Here is a 17,949-nt window from a genome sequence, read left to right as displayed (position 1 = left end):
CCAGGTGTGTTGGTTCTAGGCGTCTTCGGAGGAGCTCTTTTGTGGGTGAAGTTCAGCTGCTGTGTGTGCACTGTCCGGGGCCACTTGGTATGATCTACAAAGCAATCTGCTGATGGTTGCCACTTATACTGAGCTTGAAGGTTCCCATTTGTCCCTGGGAGAGGCTAAGTTGCGAACTGAGGCTGACTGCCACTCGTGTCAGTTTTGGGGCTGTTTAGCAAGAGATATAGAGAATAATGAGGCCAGATGCTACCAATTTGGGTTTTGTGAACCTTTGAGAGATTTTAGGCAATTTTGTGGCATGAGCCAAAACAAGCCATTAGTATGGAAAAGCCACTTGGAATGGACCAAACATAGGGAGGGGCAGAGGTCTCAGGGCAACACCAGGGTGGGGTGACCAGTGTTAGCCAGGTTAATAGAGATTCAGATATGGGGGCTGCCTATATCTGCAAGCTGGATGGCAGAGGGCGCTACAAAGGAACAATGTTTTTTGCTGGGACTTCCATCTGGAGAAAACTGACCTCCAGCCCTCACCCTGAAGATGGACAATTCAGTTCCTCTTCGTGTGTCCCTGGTACTCTTCAAGCTGCTGCTCCAGTGCTGTAGCTCAGAATGAGTGAGTCCATCAGCGAGTAAGTCCATGCACTGGCACTTTAAGAGGAACACCTGGGACTTTTGCCGCTCTTCGTCTCACTCAGCCACATTCTCTGCTGATTTTCACAGCCAGAGTTATGGAGAATTCTCTTTCCAGAACTGGACCCCTGGGTTGGGGAGACTGGTGTGGGGCTAGGACCCCTCGCTCTTCAGGAGGTAACTCTGCAGCAGAGAGATCCCTCCCAATTCTTAACCACCATATGCGGATGGGGGAAACACTCCATTCTGTGCATCTCTGCCCCTCCTACTAGTCTTAAGGTGGTTTCTTCTGTGTGTCCTTAGTTGTAGGACTTTTGTTCAGCTAGAATTCAGGGGATTTTCAATGATGGTTGTTCTGTAATGTAGTTGTAATTTTGAGGTGGTTGTGAGAGGAGGCAAGCACAGCATTTACCTATCCATCATCTTGACCTGAAGTTCAGGTTAAAATTTTTAGCAGGAATATGCACAGGTAAAGCTGTGGCATTCATGTTATTATATCAGTAGGTAAACATCTCTGGTTGTCCTCCAAATAATTTGATCAATGATTGATGGTGTAGAGTCAATGTTACTTGCAACACACGGTGTCTGCTCTGGCTCTGCACTGAGCAAACCTTAAAAATCCCATTTTCCAAAGATAACCCTCCCATTGTCTTTTCTATAATTTCTGGAATGTTGACATTTCACCTTTGTTTATGCTGAACTATTGGATGCCCTTTATAGGGTTAACGTATTAAAGACCATTCTCTTCCATTTACACTTTATCTTACACCATATTATTTACTTACACATCTATTGATTCAGCAAGGTACTTGAAGGAAAACTGCAGAAAGTATGAGTCTTAATGGGAGGGAAATTAGATAGTCTAGGTGGCAGATATTACCCAGATTTCTTAACAGTTAACAGTTATTTTGCAGTGGAAAGTGCAGTTCGTGTAGGTAGGGTAGTTAATTTAGGGGTAGGGAGAGAGTTATTGTTGGTGAAAAGAATATATATATATTTAATGGTGTTGAAGGATTCTTATCAACTGTACAAGTCCATCATGGCCTTAACCTTCTTGTCACCATAATGCTCAGTCTTTCACATGGGATGGTTTCAGTTCCACTGGCACAGTTGACTTTTACCATGTCATCTTCTTTTATCTCTCTCTATCTCAGATTTTACCAATAAAAATGAGCTGAGGATACTTAATAGAAGGAAACATTCTCCGCATACTGTTCATAATTTTTCCTTCCCTTTTGCTACCCAAAGCTATTCTTCTTTAAATATTTCTGCTTAATTATCTCCATCTTCTGGATGGAGACAAGGACTTCAGCCACCTTGGTCATTCTTGTATCTCCAAAGCCTAGAGCTGGCCTAGCCCACAAAAGAGTTTCAGGAAATGTTGTTGCTGTTTAATGCAGGTTGGAAGCTTTGTTTTCTGTTATATGTAGCTTCCTTGCATTGTTAATCCTATTAACTACTTTTAGTGGAATTTTTTGAATAATGGTGTACTGACTAAAAGAATGTGAAACATGTTTCCTCGAAGTCAATACTTTGCAGTTCTAAAGAAATTATATACCTTTCTCATTTACATTGAAAGATTGTCTCTAGGTATTTCTTGGATTATTTTAAGCATATTTTCTGCAATGATGCATTCTGAATATGAGGCAGGAAAAAGAGCTTAAACTTTCCCTATGATATTTTGTTCCTCTGGTAACAGTATGTTTCAAATTGAAGGAATTGTTGGCTTATATAGAAACTCAGAGCAACATTTTTATTTTCACTTCTTAGATGGAATGCAAGTCCACTTAGAAAATAGTCTTCCTGCATTTCTCTCATGAGAAAATACTGAATGAGTAAAGAATAAAGAGTTATGGATGTTGACCTTTGAAACTCTCCCAAAGCTGCATGACTACTGATGGGATGACATGAAAAGTCATTTCACTTATAATGTGATACCAAGTAGGCCTGTCTTCTTTTAAAACCTGGCATTTAAAAGTACATTTACTTCTATTATGTACTAGCCTAACCTGCACAGGCTATTGCATATGACATATTACCCAAGCAGATGTTTTAGACAACATGCTGGCAGCAATACGAGTAAAGAATAAAGTTTATAGTTTTGTTTCTTCAATCTCAGAATCACACAATTGAGAAAGCTTTTTTATCTTGCAATTTATTGCAAATGTTATGTAAACTGCCCATTAATTTTATGCCTACTGTGCAAGAAAACTCTTTAATATGAAGAAATGGGGGAGGGGGAATAGACATTCAGATTATTTTCTTCCATAAAACATCTCTTCACTTTAGCAGAATCTTTGTAGCCAATTTGCCTTTGACCTTGTGACCTTATAACTGAGAAGGTAGTTTAGAGGGATATTCATATATTTATAAAATTGTATTTCTTGATACTAAAATGGGGAGAGTGAAAGGAAAAGAATTATGAAGGAAAGACATGATAGGAAGTTTTATAATTGTATTATTTTGATTATTCTTAGGGAATAGAAGGAGTGTAGGGCTTTTTTAAAAAAAACGGTTCCAGGAAAATGATTGAATTTATTTCACTGTCATGACCTCTATTGCAATTTATATTATGAACTCAAAATAAACCTGTTTAATATTTCATTAAAATGTATAAAGTATAAATATACAGTATTATGTTACATAATGCATTTGCAAGTTGATATTCAGATGTGGGAGATTTCTGTATTCATGAAAGAATGACCTTCATACCCCACTGGAGGATCACCAGTTTATGCAATCCTACAACATTTTTATTTTATTTATATGCTGTATGAAAATATGACATTCATATTATCATCTCTCACAAATGTATTATCAATCAGAGAGTGCACAAAACCATCTCTTGTGTTCACTAGGCTGCTGGCACAAGCGTTTGCCCCAATGACTTGGCAGTGCCATCTCAAGCTGTGCATATGCTCAAGCATTTGCATTTGTTTTTCTGAAAGTTGCCTTCCTTTATCCAAACATGTAGAATAATAATTTCAAAAATGAAAATGATGTGATTTCCATACTATATAACCAACAGAGAACATTTCTAAATGGTAGAGAAGTGGAAATTTGGAGAATAAATGGAAATTGGTTAATTACAAATCGATTAACAAAACAATATCACCACCACATTGCAATCAGGATATTTAAATAATTGTTGGGTTTCAGAGAACTCATCAAGGTAAACAGATGTTCCTTTGACACTATAATCTCGCCTCCTCCAAGAAGCACTGATTCTGTTCTGACCCATCTTTAAATTTCCAATTCCAAACCAATAGGAAGCACTGAAGGAGGAAAGCACTTACATGAATTGGTGGCTTTTTAGTTGGCAGGACTAGATGTGCTGATTAGGATTCAGAAAATACTCATAGACCATAGAGGAAAAATCAATTTTATAAAATTCCTTGGAAGTTTTTATCCTACTCCTAGTGGGGCCTAGTGTCTAATATTTTTTTAAAAAATTGAGAAAGTTGTTTAAATTTTTTAAGAAATTGAAGTTACGTGTGGCATTATAGTTTCCATAATTACACAATGTTTTAGAATGACACTTTAACATCAATATTTTTTATTAATTTGTTCAACAATTGTAAGAGATGTTTGGCCATTTGTTCACCAAAAAGAGAAATGAAAGAATTCTATGCCCACAAATAAATATAATAGAGAATATTGCCATGGGTTAACACATGTCATTTGTTTTCTATGTTAGTAACAGGAAATCAGCAAAAAGAACTGGATTAAATTTCTGATTCCTAAATTAAAACTTTCTTCCTTGCTAGTCTGCATTACGTAATTGTGGAAGATTAAATGTACTTGAAAATCATACTAGCAAATAATTAAAGGGTCCCCCACCCTCTCACTGTTGTCTGCAATCTGTTTTCTGGCATCTCTCAACTGAGATAATGAACAAGATAGTCTATATTATTGATAGGAGATGAGCTTTAATAAAGTTGGTTCTGATTATTACTAGAGAGAAAAATATTTTATTTCAAAGTGGAAAAATATTCATCAGTTTCGTTTTTCCTCTTCCTTCATTACATTATATTATATTAGAAACAACTACAAACAAATTATATGTGTCTACTTTTTTTACTTCTTAAATTGAAAAATAAGAATTTGATTTGGTTATTTAATGAATCTCATATTACTCTAGCATTTTATGTATTTTATCAAGGAAAAAAATCCTCTAGTATCCATAAAGGTTTATGGCACCACCACAGTATTTATTATCAAACAAGAATCCTCCAATTATCTTTTTTATAAATTATTTTATTGTGTGCATAAATTTTTCATCAGATTTTAGTGAAAATTTTTGTGGAGCTATTCTCTTCTTAAAATGCAGACCATCCATGGAATAATGTTAAACAGCCTCTCACTGCCACCTCTCATTTATTGTGTACAGCCTTTCATTTTACACTTTTAATGCCATTCTATCACGCTTGACATTACTGCGTTCTCCTTTCTCACCTCTTCAAACAAGCATTTAGCTGTAATATCTACAAACTGATTTATAAGTGATTTTAAAGTATCAACATTGCATTATTTTTATACTTTTGCAGTTAATAAATATGTAAAGCAGTAACAGAGCCTAACTCATTGCGAATGGCCAATAAACGAGGGTCTTCCTGATAATGAAATTAAGAGCTATCTCAGGACAGTGTCAGCCTAGGTCTGGCAAGTCTCTCTTATGAATTCCTCTTTTGAATTATGGCAATGCTAAAGTTATCAATGACTTAGACCTCAAAAGCATTTAATCTACAATGCACTTTCATAGGTACTCCATAATCCGATTCCATTACAACCCTGTGAGCTACAAGGGAAACTATTAAAATCTCCTTTTTAGGGAGTTTATATTAATTTGGTCTACGATCTATAGACTTTGATTAAGCTTGATTGTTTTCAAGAAACAGACACTGACTCAAATCAGCTTAAATTGAAGAATGAATGTTTTTAAAGAAATAGGGGTAGATAGAAAGTACAAATGAACCTCATAAATGGCTAAGTTATGCTGGCTATTTCTCTGGGGTCTTTGTATCTCCTGTGTACATTTACTTCAAAGCTTCTATCTTTAAAGGTTTTCTTGTTTTTTTCTATTCATTTTGCCTAAATGTGGCTACGTGAGGCCCGGTTCTATGGCCCCTTCATGTATGACACTTAACAAACCATGACTATAGCCATAGTCTCTCCTAATTCACAATTCTCACACTCAAGATTCCCAATGCCCACCCCCTTCCTCCCACTTTCCCATATGGGGCAGAGAGACATCCCAGCTCCCATCAGCAGCCAAAAGCAACTCCGAATTGTGTGAGCTTCCATTCTTCAGCAGGATGTGGTCACATACTTTTCCGGAAGATGATTTGGACAGGTTGGGGCATAGTAACCAGTAAGATTTTAAGACACCTCTAGAACACCAAATTGTATAACTTTGCCCTCAGATTGTTCTGTACTTTCCCTAGAAATTATAATTTTAGTCCTTTAAAAAGAGGAAAATTTTTTTTAAATTGGTAGTTGCTTTAACTCCAGGTAAACAGCTTTTTTCCCCCTTTTATTAAAATGAGAGCAAAACTAAATGCAACAAAATATATTCTTTTAATTTTCATGAAATAATTTTTCTGCTAAATTATTCTTCAGAAAATTGGTTTAGTATAATAAAAGATCCCTTAGTAAAGCTCAATATGGTTGTTAGAGAGAATTATTGTCTTACTGAATGGTTATAAAGTACTCTGGGGGAATAAGCATGATTTAAGTACAATTAATCTAACAGCATCTTAAAGCAAATATTATAGATGTAGTATACCCAATATTAGAGTTCCATTATACACACACACACACACACACACACACACATGCACGCACATGTATGTGTGTGTATGTATGTATGTCTATATATATATACATATATGTGTATGTGTGTGTATGTGTGTGTGTGTGTGTGTGTGTATACCCATATGTATATATTCCTTGTCCCCTTTATATTAATTTATAGAGTTTGGATGTTAAGGTTAAAAAAAACACTAAGCAATAAAAATTAAAGAAAAAGAGTTTTAAACACATTGATGAACCGCAGGAGGCTCGAGCTAGGCAGCTTGACTCTGGGGTCAACAGGAAGAACCAGGAGGGTTCAGTAAGCTCCTCTTCCCACACATCCCAAGGGTTCATAAGATAGATGGCTTTATCATCAACTGCCTTAGGAAGTTTTCCTGTCACTGAAAGATGGCTTCTGATATCAATGTTAATTTGAATACTGGAGGGAAGAAATGGCTGAAATGATTTAAGAAATGTTAAATTCCATTGCTTTTTACAGAGAAAGCTTAAAAATCTAGATTATTTGTCCTTCAATTTGTAATCCCTGCTCACTGACACTAATGTGTTGCACTTTATACAAGGCTTTTAGAAATAGTATGCCAAGATTAGGCTCTCAAATCTAACTATCTGTCACATTGTAGCCTGTCATATTTTAAAAACATAGTTCCCCATTGTTTTCAATGTGATACATATTTGAAAAAAACAAAGCTAAACAAAACAATTCAAGGTCCTAATGTAGTTTCCACTCCTGTATGTCCAACAATCAATTTCTACTACTTTTCCCTTTGTTTCCTTTACTCTAGACACATGAGCCTTTGTCTCACCCTCAGAACATACAGGGGTGCTCCCATATCAGGGCCTTTATAAAGTTATTATATGGCACGGAATGCTCATTTCTATAGTCTTTGTTTGGCTTCATTTAGTCTCATCTCCAATGCCATCTGATAAGAGATGTTTTCTTTGATCAATTTATTTAAAATAGCAACCACTCACCATTCTCAATGCCTTGAATTTTACCTTACTCTTTCTTTATAATACTCATCATTATCAGATATTAAATTACTTATATTTCTATTTTTCTCCTCCATTAAAATATAAATTCTTTGAGAGCAGAGATCTTGTCTGTTTTATTCCTTTAATCCATAGTGTCTAGAATTGAATATGGAATATAGTAGGTATTTCAGGTGCTAGTCCGTAAATATTGTGTTGTCAGTTTATGGCAAGATAAATACATTATGTGAGAATATGCATTCAGAAACTTTATAGCCATTTGACATTCGTGCGCCATCTAAATATAGGATTTTTCAGATTATAAAAGTATCAACTTATAATGAATTGAGAGAAATCAAAATGCTGGTCCTTTAAAAAGCTAAAAAGTTGGAAAAGTACTACCCTACCTGCCTTGTAAGACAGTTGTTAGACAGATGGTAGAAGGTAAACTCAATAGATTTTAGTGGTCTGTACTATCTAGGATTATGAGTTTGAAAGTGTTAAATATGCTGCTGAATCTTACATCATATGCTACTCAAAAAAGAGACTTAATAGTCTTCTTTAGATTTTAGAAAGAACATATCCCACGTATGGGTGTGTAGCTCTGATCCATTTAGCAAGTATCCTATAAGAAGTCTCTACAGCAGTTCCAGGTTACAGAGAGGATCCAACCTAAGTGTGGCAGCAAGTAAGAATTCTGTTTGGAACACAAGGGTCCCCAACCCCTCGTCCATAGACCAGTTCTGGTCCATGCCCTATTAGGATCTGGTCTGCACAGCAGGAGGTGAGTAGTAAGTGAGTGAAGCTTCATCTGTATTTGCAGCCGCTCCCCAGTGCCAACATCTCTGCCTCAGCTCTACTTCAGTTCACCAAGCATTAGATTCTCATAGGAACACTGGTCCTTGGCTCCAAAAAGTTGGGGACCATTGCTCTAATGATTCCCCATTAGATAATCACAGCACAGAACTGAAGGAGTTTAGAATAAAGTTGCACTCTATTTTCCAGAAATTGAGTTGTTTTTTTTGTTTGTTTTTTTGTTTTTTTTTTTTGATAAATAGCTACCACCTTCCTGTAAGAGCCAAATAGAAACTAAACACATGACTTTGAGACATCAAGTGACATCTAGTCAAAGTTAACCACGATAAAATGAGTGTTAGTCCATTAAGCCATGATATTTCTCTTATTCAGCAGCAATATATATGTTTCCATCAGTGATAAATAGTATAGTATTGTAAGTCTAATATGTAATAGATATTAGTCATTAAAAAGGAAGATAAAAAACAATGGAAAAATAATAGTCTTCAAAAATCAATCTAGACATGTATGTACAATGAAAACACCCTGCAAAAACAAGGGCATCCCTATTTCTTTTCAGACACATAAAAACATAAAAACAAAGAAAATTTATCAGCAACAAAACCAAACTAAGTTAAAAATAAATAATTTTCTTTAGAGATAAGAAATGATTCCTCATGGCATTTCAAAGATGCAGGAAGAAATGAAAAGTAGTAGAAATTGTAGATATATAGACAAATGTGAATGGATATTGAGATATAGAGCAATAAAATAACAATAATATAATAAATATTAAAATATATAATGTCAATGATACATGTGGCAGAAGTGAAGGAAATAGTGATAAAGTATTCTAATATATTTTAATTGTCCAAGAAATGATAAAAGTACTAACATATGTCAGACATTCACAAGTCAAACATGCATACTATTATATCTAGAGTAACCATCAGAAGAATAATAAAATAATGTATTGCTGACAAGTTATAGTGAACAAATAAAATATTAAATGACTTATTTAAATAGAAATAATGCAATAGAAAAGAAAAAGAAATAAGAAAGGAATAGAGGAGCTAATAAAAAGTGAAAGGATATAGTAAGATGGTAAATTTAAACTCTCAAATATCAGTAATTGTACTAAACATAAATTAACTAAATACTTCAACTAAAAGATACAGGTTTTCAGACTGAAAAAAAAAAACCCTCATTATTTATTGCTTATAAGAAACCTATCTTGAATATAGGATTTTAGAAAGGTCGTAATTAAAAGAACAGATAAGGATAATCTATATAAACAGTATCCAAAAAATACTAAAGATAAAAGTGTCTTTTATAGTGCAAAAAAGTTCATTCCACTGGCAAGATTTAATAATCATAAATATGCACCTAATTTAGTAGCTACATAAAGTAAAATATGGCAGTGCTAAAACACAATAATATAGAAGATTATAATACATCTTTCAGTAACTGAGAATTGGCTGACAAGGAAAAACTTTAAGAAAATTTGAACAACAGAACTGTGAACATTGATGTAAATGATATATGTGGAACATTGCATGTAACAACTGCAGAATATATGTTCTTTCAAGTACATGTGAATATTTACAAAAATTGACAAGTAAGCAGTAAAGCAGGTTTCAGCAATTTGTGGAAGATTACAATCATAGGTAGTATGGCATATCAAAGCTCTGAGAATGCCGTTAAAGTCATGCTTAGAAGAAAATATATAGCCTTAATTTCATAAATCAGAAAAGAAAATAGGTTGAAAATCATTTTGTTTTTAGATTCTATCTAAAGAAGTTAGAACAGCAAATTAAATCTCAGTAGGATTGAAAGAAGGAAATAAAGAAAACTATAGGGCCAAGGGCTTCCCGAGGGAATTCTACTAAAGACTTGAGATTGACTTTGAAATTCAGTGCAATATCAGTGAAAGATATCTTAATGGAAATTGACAAGCATTTTTCTGTAATTTATACAGAAAATCAAGAACCAATAATGGCTGAGAAAATCTCACAGAAGAAATAAATACAAATACTTTGCTAGATTTCAAGACATTTTGAAACTACCTTAATTAAAATAATGTGATATTAGCACAATGAAAGACAGAGACCAATGGTGATATATAGTCTGGTGATAGATACATACATATAATATCATTTGAATTATGATGTTGGCACTGTAGAGGAGTGAAAAAATAGACAGTTTTTGCATGGATGGTGCCAGGTCAAATGTGTATACATATGGAAAAACAAAAGTTGGCTTGAGATTACATCATAGACAAAAATATTTCAGGTGGATTATTGCTCTAAACATTAAAAGCATAGCAATAAATTTTTTAGAAGATAATAGGGGAGAACATTTCAGAATTATAAGGTAGTTAAGTATACCTGAAACAAGATACAAAAATCAACTAGTCATAAAGGGAAACATTGATAAAAATATGGCTTTGCTATTAAAATGTTATGTTTGTCAAAGAGATGGTTAAGAGAAAGAAAAGGAAAACCAGAAATGTTCAAAGAGATTTGCAGAACATATAGCATCAGGAGTCTAGTTCTCAAAATTTATGCAAAGCTTCTACAATTGAAAAAGAAAAAGAAAACAATCAATACAATTTTAAAATGGACCAGAATTTTGTAGAGGCACCTATGAAATGACGATATACAAAAAGCCAGTCATTTAAGGATATGAAAATGTGCTTAACCTTAGTAGTCATCAAGGAAATGCAAATTAAAATACAATCAGACACCACTGCACATCCATTAGTATGAGTAAAATTATAAAGACTGGTAATACCAAGTGTTAATAAAGTTATGGAGACAACTCTTATACTGCAGGTGGAAAAATATATATATAATCCCTTTGGAAAACTGTAAGGCAGTAGCTACTAAGTTTGATGATCTGCATAATCTATAACATAGCAATTTTACTCTTTGTTATATACCTATCAGAAATCCATATATATGTACATACAAAAATGTAAAAGAACATTCATAACAGTCACAAATTACTGATATATCAGATGCCCATCAATAGAAGAAGGAAAAAATAAATCATGGTTTATTTACACAAGAGGATACTATAAAGCAGTGAAAATGAACAAACTCCTGTTACAGAAAGCAACATGGCTGAATCTCACTAATGTAATATTGGATGAAGAAAACAAGACATAAAAAAATGTAAAATATAAGATTTCCTTTATAACATGTTTGAACATCACAATATGTAGTGTTAGAAATCAGGATAGGTTCCCTTTAGTGAAGAAATGGGGGTCACAAGGGAGCATCTGGAGCACTACCGATGGTATTTTTCTTGACTTTGGGGATAGTTACATGGGTAAGTTAAATTTGTGATGATTCATTGAACTGCACACAACTGATCTGTGCCCATTTCTATGTGTATGCTTTAATGTGTGCTCTATATGTCATACTTTAATGGCATATTTTTATTAAAAAAAAACAAGGAATATAGCTTATGATTGGATGTTTTTATTCATTGACAATGAAATGGGCATATTAAAGAAAAGTTAGTCTTTTCCAGGAAAAAGGACATTGCCACAGAATTGTCCCTTACTTGGTTAAGGATAGATCATAGCCAAATCTATTTGACTATATCCTTTTATTAATTCATTTCAATACTTGGAAATATTTGCTCACTGATTTTTAAGGGTCTTAACAATCCCTTATTATTGTTCCCTTTAAAGATTTTGGAAACTTTTTGGTTTCATTTCACAATTATAAGCTCCATAGGGTTGTGAGTAGTTTCCTTATAACACAGTTTGTATAATGCAAATACCTTCATCATTCTCTTATAATTGCACAGAAAATAATCGTTTACAATGCCCTGTTCAATTTAAGCTATGACATTATATTTGACATATTTCAGAGTTAAATCTTCTGTATGTAAATTTAGTACCTGGCCTCTTAAGTTTTTAAATGTTTATGCTTTTAAAATCAGGTGAAACATTATCAACGCAAAGCAATCAATGCTAAGAATTAATATCACTTAAAATGCTTTAATAAAAATATTTTCAATCAACACAGCTATTTTCACCACTTCACAAAGTCTAACAGCTGAGTGGTTAACTGGGTTAATAGACTGAATTTAACTTTGCTGTACTATTGTAAAGCTATTTTCTACAGTAGAAAGAAGGTGCTACATCCAAATTTATTTTGGATTTATTCCTCTTTGTTAAACTTTTCTAAGTATGGCACCTTTAAAACATTTGGGATTTCCATCCTAATTTCATATCTCAAATTAAGAACTTAAACTACTATATAAATTTCCCTGTGATTCTGAAACATTTCAGGACAAATTGGAAAATTCTTTCATTGTATTCAGCAACTGTTAAAACAGACAAAAAGATAAGCGAGTCTTTAACAAAACAATTCCGTAGTGTTATAAAAATTCCTCTTGGCTAAACCTCTTCTGTTATGAAATGAGAACACTTTCAGTGTTGGAAAACTTTAACCTTAGAAGGCTATCTGTACCAGTTTTGGATGGACCTTGTTAGATTTTCTATTCCAAACTCCAAATGCAAATAGCTTTTCTTCATTGATCCCAGGTCTACCTATGGGACTACTTTCCTTCCTGACAAAACATCAAATACAGATGACTCATTAACAATGTAGGGGTTAGAGGTGCTAAATCCCAAGCAGTCAAAATTCTACATGTAAATTTTGACTCCCTGAAAACAACTTCTAATAACCTACTGTTGATCAGAAGCCTTATCAATAAAATAAACAGTTGATTAGCACATATTTTGTATGTTATAAGCATTATATAGTGTATTCTTACAATAAATTAAGCTAGAGGTAAAAATGTTATTAGGAAAATTATAAGAGAAAATACATTTACAGTACTGTCCTTTGTCAATACTATAAGTTTATGCTATCTGTTTACAAGATAAATTGTCTATCTATACCTTTATCAATATTGTCTTATATGATACAAAACACAAAATACAAAAGTGTTATATGTATTACCAATACAAGACCCCCAAAATAATAAGATAATGTGAAAAAGAAATTCATATTTACAGGCACAATGATTCATATATTACTAACAAAGAAGCAGCTATATGATTACTTTATGGTAGCCTAGTTTAATCGACATAATTGCTTCATCACAGGAAAACACTCTCCAAAACTGTTTCCAGTATAGTTGCTGAAAATAGTCTGTTTATAAGTGCACCCACACAGTTCAAACCCACGTTGTTCAAAAGTCAAATCGTATACGAATATAGCTATATATAGCCCTCACTCTTATTCGGGCTACACATCCATAATTCTCTCCACTGTTCTTAGATGTTGATTGCTAGCTTTCATAATCTCGTTTGCTCTCCTTTACAAATATAGGTGACCCTCATTTGGTGGTATAGGTGACTTTTCTTACTGCTTGATGGGTGACTCCAGAGGAATCTTCCATACCATCAATATCATAAATAAATTCCCACAGTCTCAATCTAAACTCTTATATACAACTATGACTAGTAACTGAATCTATTGTCACTGGGCCAAAGTAATCAAGAATAACTAGAATATGTGATACTCTGACACATGAGAATGGAAGAGTTTTCATTGCCTAAAACAACAAATCCATGTTCCTCTGAAATGATTTTGGCAAAAGCATAGTTTCTTCTTATAACACTAAAACACAGGTATACAGGAATGGGAGAGATTTGCAACATAAGGAAAGATGTTGTGATTGCTTCAAGAAGGGAAACTGGTTGATATAAAAGATTTCAAAATTTTGGAAAAGCTGCAAGAATTGATAACTGATACATTATTCTCTTTGTCTCCTCTTGTGCCACCCTCAATTAGTATAGTTTGACCTGTAACCAGAGACAAATTAGGTAATTATCAAGAGGTCAAGATTGATAGTGTTTTCCTTAAAATATGGCATATGAATAAAATAAAACACACCAAATGCAATGTGTAATACATGGAGTGATATGAAACTGTTATTATTCCACAAAGAACACTGTACTTATATTATTGAGACCTCAGTTTCCATTTGATGTTTGGTAGTCATTTGTATGTTCATGTTGAGACTGGGATCAATTGAAAACCCTATATCTTTATTACTCAAACTTTTGCTAAACTAGATAATCCACATGTTATTGTATAATCAACTTAATCAAATCAGAATGTAAGAGGTTTTCATTCATTACTTAAAAATCCATCTCTTTGATTGACCCCTATTTCCTAACGTAGAAATAATTTGGAATCTTGATTCTGTCATCCTGCATCATGTTTACCCCTCCTCACTTTGTACCTTTGTATATGTGATAAGCCACATTCCCTAGGCAATGTTTAATAGAGTGACACAGAAATAGTATTAGTGTTGTGCAGTGTGGAACCACTTCTTAGCTCTAACTCCAAATATAAAGTAATTCCTTCTGCTGAAAACTTTTAGAACCACCTCCTCCATTACCACTGCCTTTTAAGACAGTAGATAGTAGCAAAGATAATACAGAGAATCGTGAGGTCAGGAATCCTAAACTCAAGTTAACTAGAAAGACAGATCTCATCATTGTGACAGTGATTCCTATTATTTAGTAAAGAAAGCAGCTAGTATTTTGCAAAATGTATTGTAGATAAGCAAAGCCTCTGACAGAAATCCACTGATAAAGATGCAGTTCTAAATGATGAGAAATACATTTGTAAAATATTAAAATCAAGTGGTCATCATTCTAAATCTAACAAGTGACATCCAAGTAAGATAGAGAAAGACTCGTGAGACACACAGACGTGGCCAAACGGTATGTCGTTGGGATGCTCAGCTCAGTCAGGAGGAACTGGAGACTGCAGGTGGATCTAGAACCAACTCTGTAGACCTTTTGTTTTGCTTTATGATGTGTGGCAAAACATATACAGTTCTTATTAATAATATGATTTTCAAAAACATATTTTTTGGTAGTAGCATAACTTAGTTATTACAACCAAGATTCTGGCACTCGAGATTGGGAAAAAGCAGATAAGTAGTGGCCTTTACAGAACGTTTTTTCTTTTTTATATTTTTAACTAAGATGTATTTCTGGCTTAGAGTTTTCTATGTTTCAGTCTCACTGAGGTCCTAATAGCTCTTAAATAAATAGGTCTTATTTGTCCTGGCTTAAATTAAGTGCCTCTTTTCATTCTAAGTGATCACAAATCATCTGATTAACATTTTGTTCTAATTTTCAAGATAACTTTATTTAATTTTTATGATAACTATCTGGTTGCAACATTTTACCCCTTTTTTCAAATTTAAAAAATATTTTTCTATTTTTGCACCCTTTTTTTATTCTACATGTATTCTTAAAATTATTGTCAGTGATTTTTGTGCTCTCATAAAAGTTTTTTTTATAGTATATTGGTATATGATTCTTCTAGATATTTGAGTTCATTTAAAGAAAATAGTTAAGTTCTCACTGTCCCTTTACATAGCCATCTTGGTTTTATTACATTCCATTTTTACCTAGGTTGAATGTTTTTCTCCTTGAAACGAAATACAGAAATAGAGTAAGCCATTGAATAATCCTCTTCTGTCATACTTATCTAGCAATCCCATTTTTTTTTTCATGTTCTGAGCAGAAAATAAAAGACTTTGCTATTTGTTTTCTCAATTAGATTGTAAGCTCCTGCTGGGCAAGAATATGTATTTACATGTCTTTTTCTTTTCTTTTCTTTTTTTAACATTGTCCTGTGTTCAGTACCATGTTGAACACGTAAAAAATCCTCGATAAATACTTAATAGTTTGTCTCGTCACTCACAACATTACAAAAGCTGCTTCTGAGAGATGTTGGGAAAAGTCAGATATCTTTGGCTTGTCATCTCACCATCTGTTCTTCACTTTTAGCCTCTTTTTTGAAACTTTGCCTAGATGATTCTAGATGATTCACTTTCTCTCCCACGGTGTTGATGACATTTCCTCAAGTGTTAAACCTCATGTTTGTGGTTAATCGATTCTTGGATCATATCATCTTTCTAGCCTCATTATTCTTGCTATAGAATCCACGTGTCTTTCATGGGAGTTATAGACTGTGGTCTCCAGAGTATTTCAAAAACTTCTGACATTGGCTCACTGCTAGGGATTAAAATTTGCTAGATTTCCTTTTGAAGTGAAGGGGTCCTCTTAACAAAAGCATTGCTTTTTATCTTTCATTGAGGTAACCAACTGTCATCAAGGCCTCTTTAATAGTTAAATCTTTTTTAGGGATTTATGAGACTTATGAGAAAAGCAGATTAATGTTATGCTGAACACTCAGAAGGCCAAATTCTCAACAAGCTTTTATCAACAAGTCATTCATTCTCAAAAATCTGATGAAGGGAAAACTCTAGAGAGCATTCAACGCTGTCTGAATAAAATAATTAAATCCTGGAGTTGAAAGGAAGCTTAGAAATAATTTAACACATCCCCTTGGGAAAAAATGAGACTCTGAGAGATTAAATGATATATCCAAAGTAGCTCTGTAAGTTGCCAAATGAGAATTAGAAACCAATGCGTCTAACAACAACCTAAAGGCAGGGCTCCTTCTGTGAAATCCTACCATTCATTCAGGCTTTCTTCAAACTGTTTGCAAGAGCTGAAGGAATGGCAAGATAAAGTAGCATAGGACTAATGAGTAGGTTCTCGCTGTCAATTGGACTTTCATAAGTGGACTATCTCATGGCCTCAGTGAAGGAATTTTTGCTTTTGTCTTATAAGTGGAGAAACCAGAAGTTTGCTGGGTTTTGCTGGAGATGGTAATTGATTTGGTTGAGTATAATAGGACTGCAAGGAGTGAAACCTGGTGAAGCTAATGCAGGTGGAATGCAACAGAGCTCTGAGTGATTAGGGCAGAGGTTAATAAATTTACTTTCAATAAGAGAGTTACAATCATCTTTCAATTGTGATGAAATTATAACAAAGAAGTAGCAAAGAATTTGTTGTTTCAAAGAACATCTTCTGTAGAAATACCTGTATTTCTCAAAAGAGGACTAATTGTAGACTGCATTGCTTAGTGTCATATTAAATCAAATCTAGTTTCTTGAATTGGTGCTTTCCATATTTCTATGTTCCTACTATACCTGAGCAATGGTTCTTTTTGTGACAAAGATGTTACACATAGAATAAATATTTCAGTCCTTGCTGATTTGGCTCTGCTCATCAAAGCTCATCTCATGAAAAAGTGACATGACTGATATGGAATCGTATAATATTTAAACATTTCAGATTGGCTTTGTTTTCTTATGGTTTGCTAGATTATACACCTTTTTCAATCTGTCATTTGTCACACCTGCTACTATATTATTATTTCTGTAACAGCTAAGAAATTTGCCCTTCTGTTTTGTGTACCCTACCCTGCACAAACGCATGGGTTTCTGCTAGAGCAGCATGCAGGAACTTTCAGAAGTTTAATTCTTTCTTGAACATTCATAACAAATCAGCAGCTTTCAAAGACTGCTTTGAAAAAAAAAAGATTACTTTTAATGAAAAGAACTACACATTTACTATCTATTACAAAAATTTCAGGCATATGGAGCTTGAAGCAAAAAGACAGGACAGAATAAACCAGCATTGTGTTGAATCATAAAAATGATAGGAATACAAAAGACACAAAAGATGCAATATTGAAGAAGGATATAAGGTCACAGAGGAGGAAAAAAGTGAACTACAGTGATAAGAGAAGGTGAAATGTAATTGTCTGTGTACCCAAGGGTAGCCACCACAGAGGCCTAAAACTCATAATTGCTAACAATCACCTCTTAAAAAGG

The sequence above is a fragment of the Rousettus aegyptiacus genome, unplaced genomic scaffold (genome assembly GCF_014176215.1).
Source record: "Rousettus aegyptiacus isolate mRouAeg1 unplaced genomic scaffold, mRouAeg1.p scaffold_m13_p_15, whole genome shotgun sequence".
Classification (NCBI taxonomy): Eukaryota; Metazoa; Chordata; class Mammalia; order Chiroptera; family Pteropodidae; genus Rousettus; species Rousettus aegyptiacus.
This window is presented reverse-complemented; position numbering follows the sequence as displayed.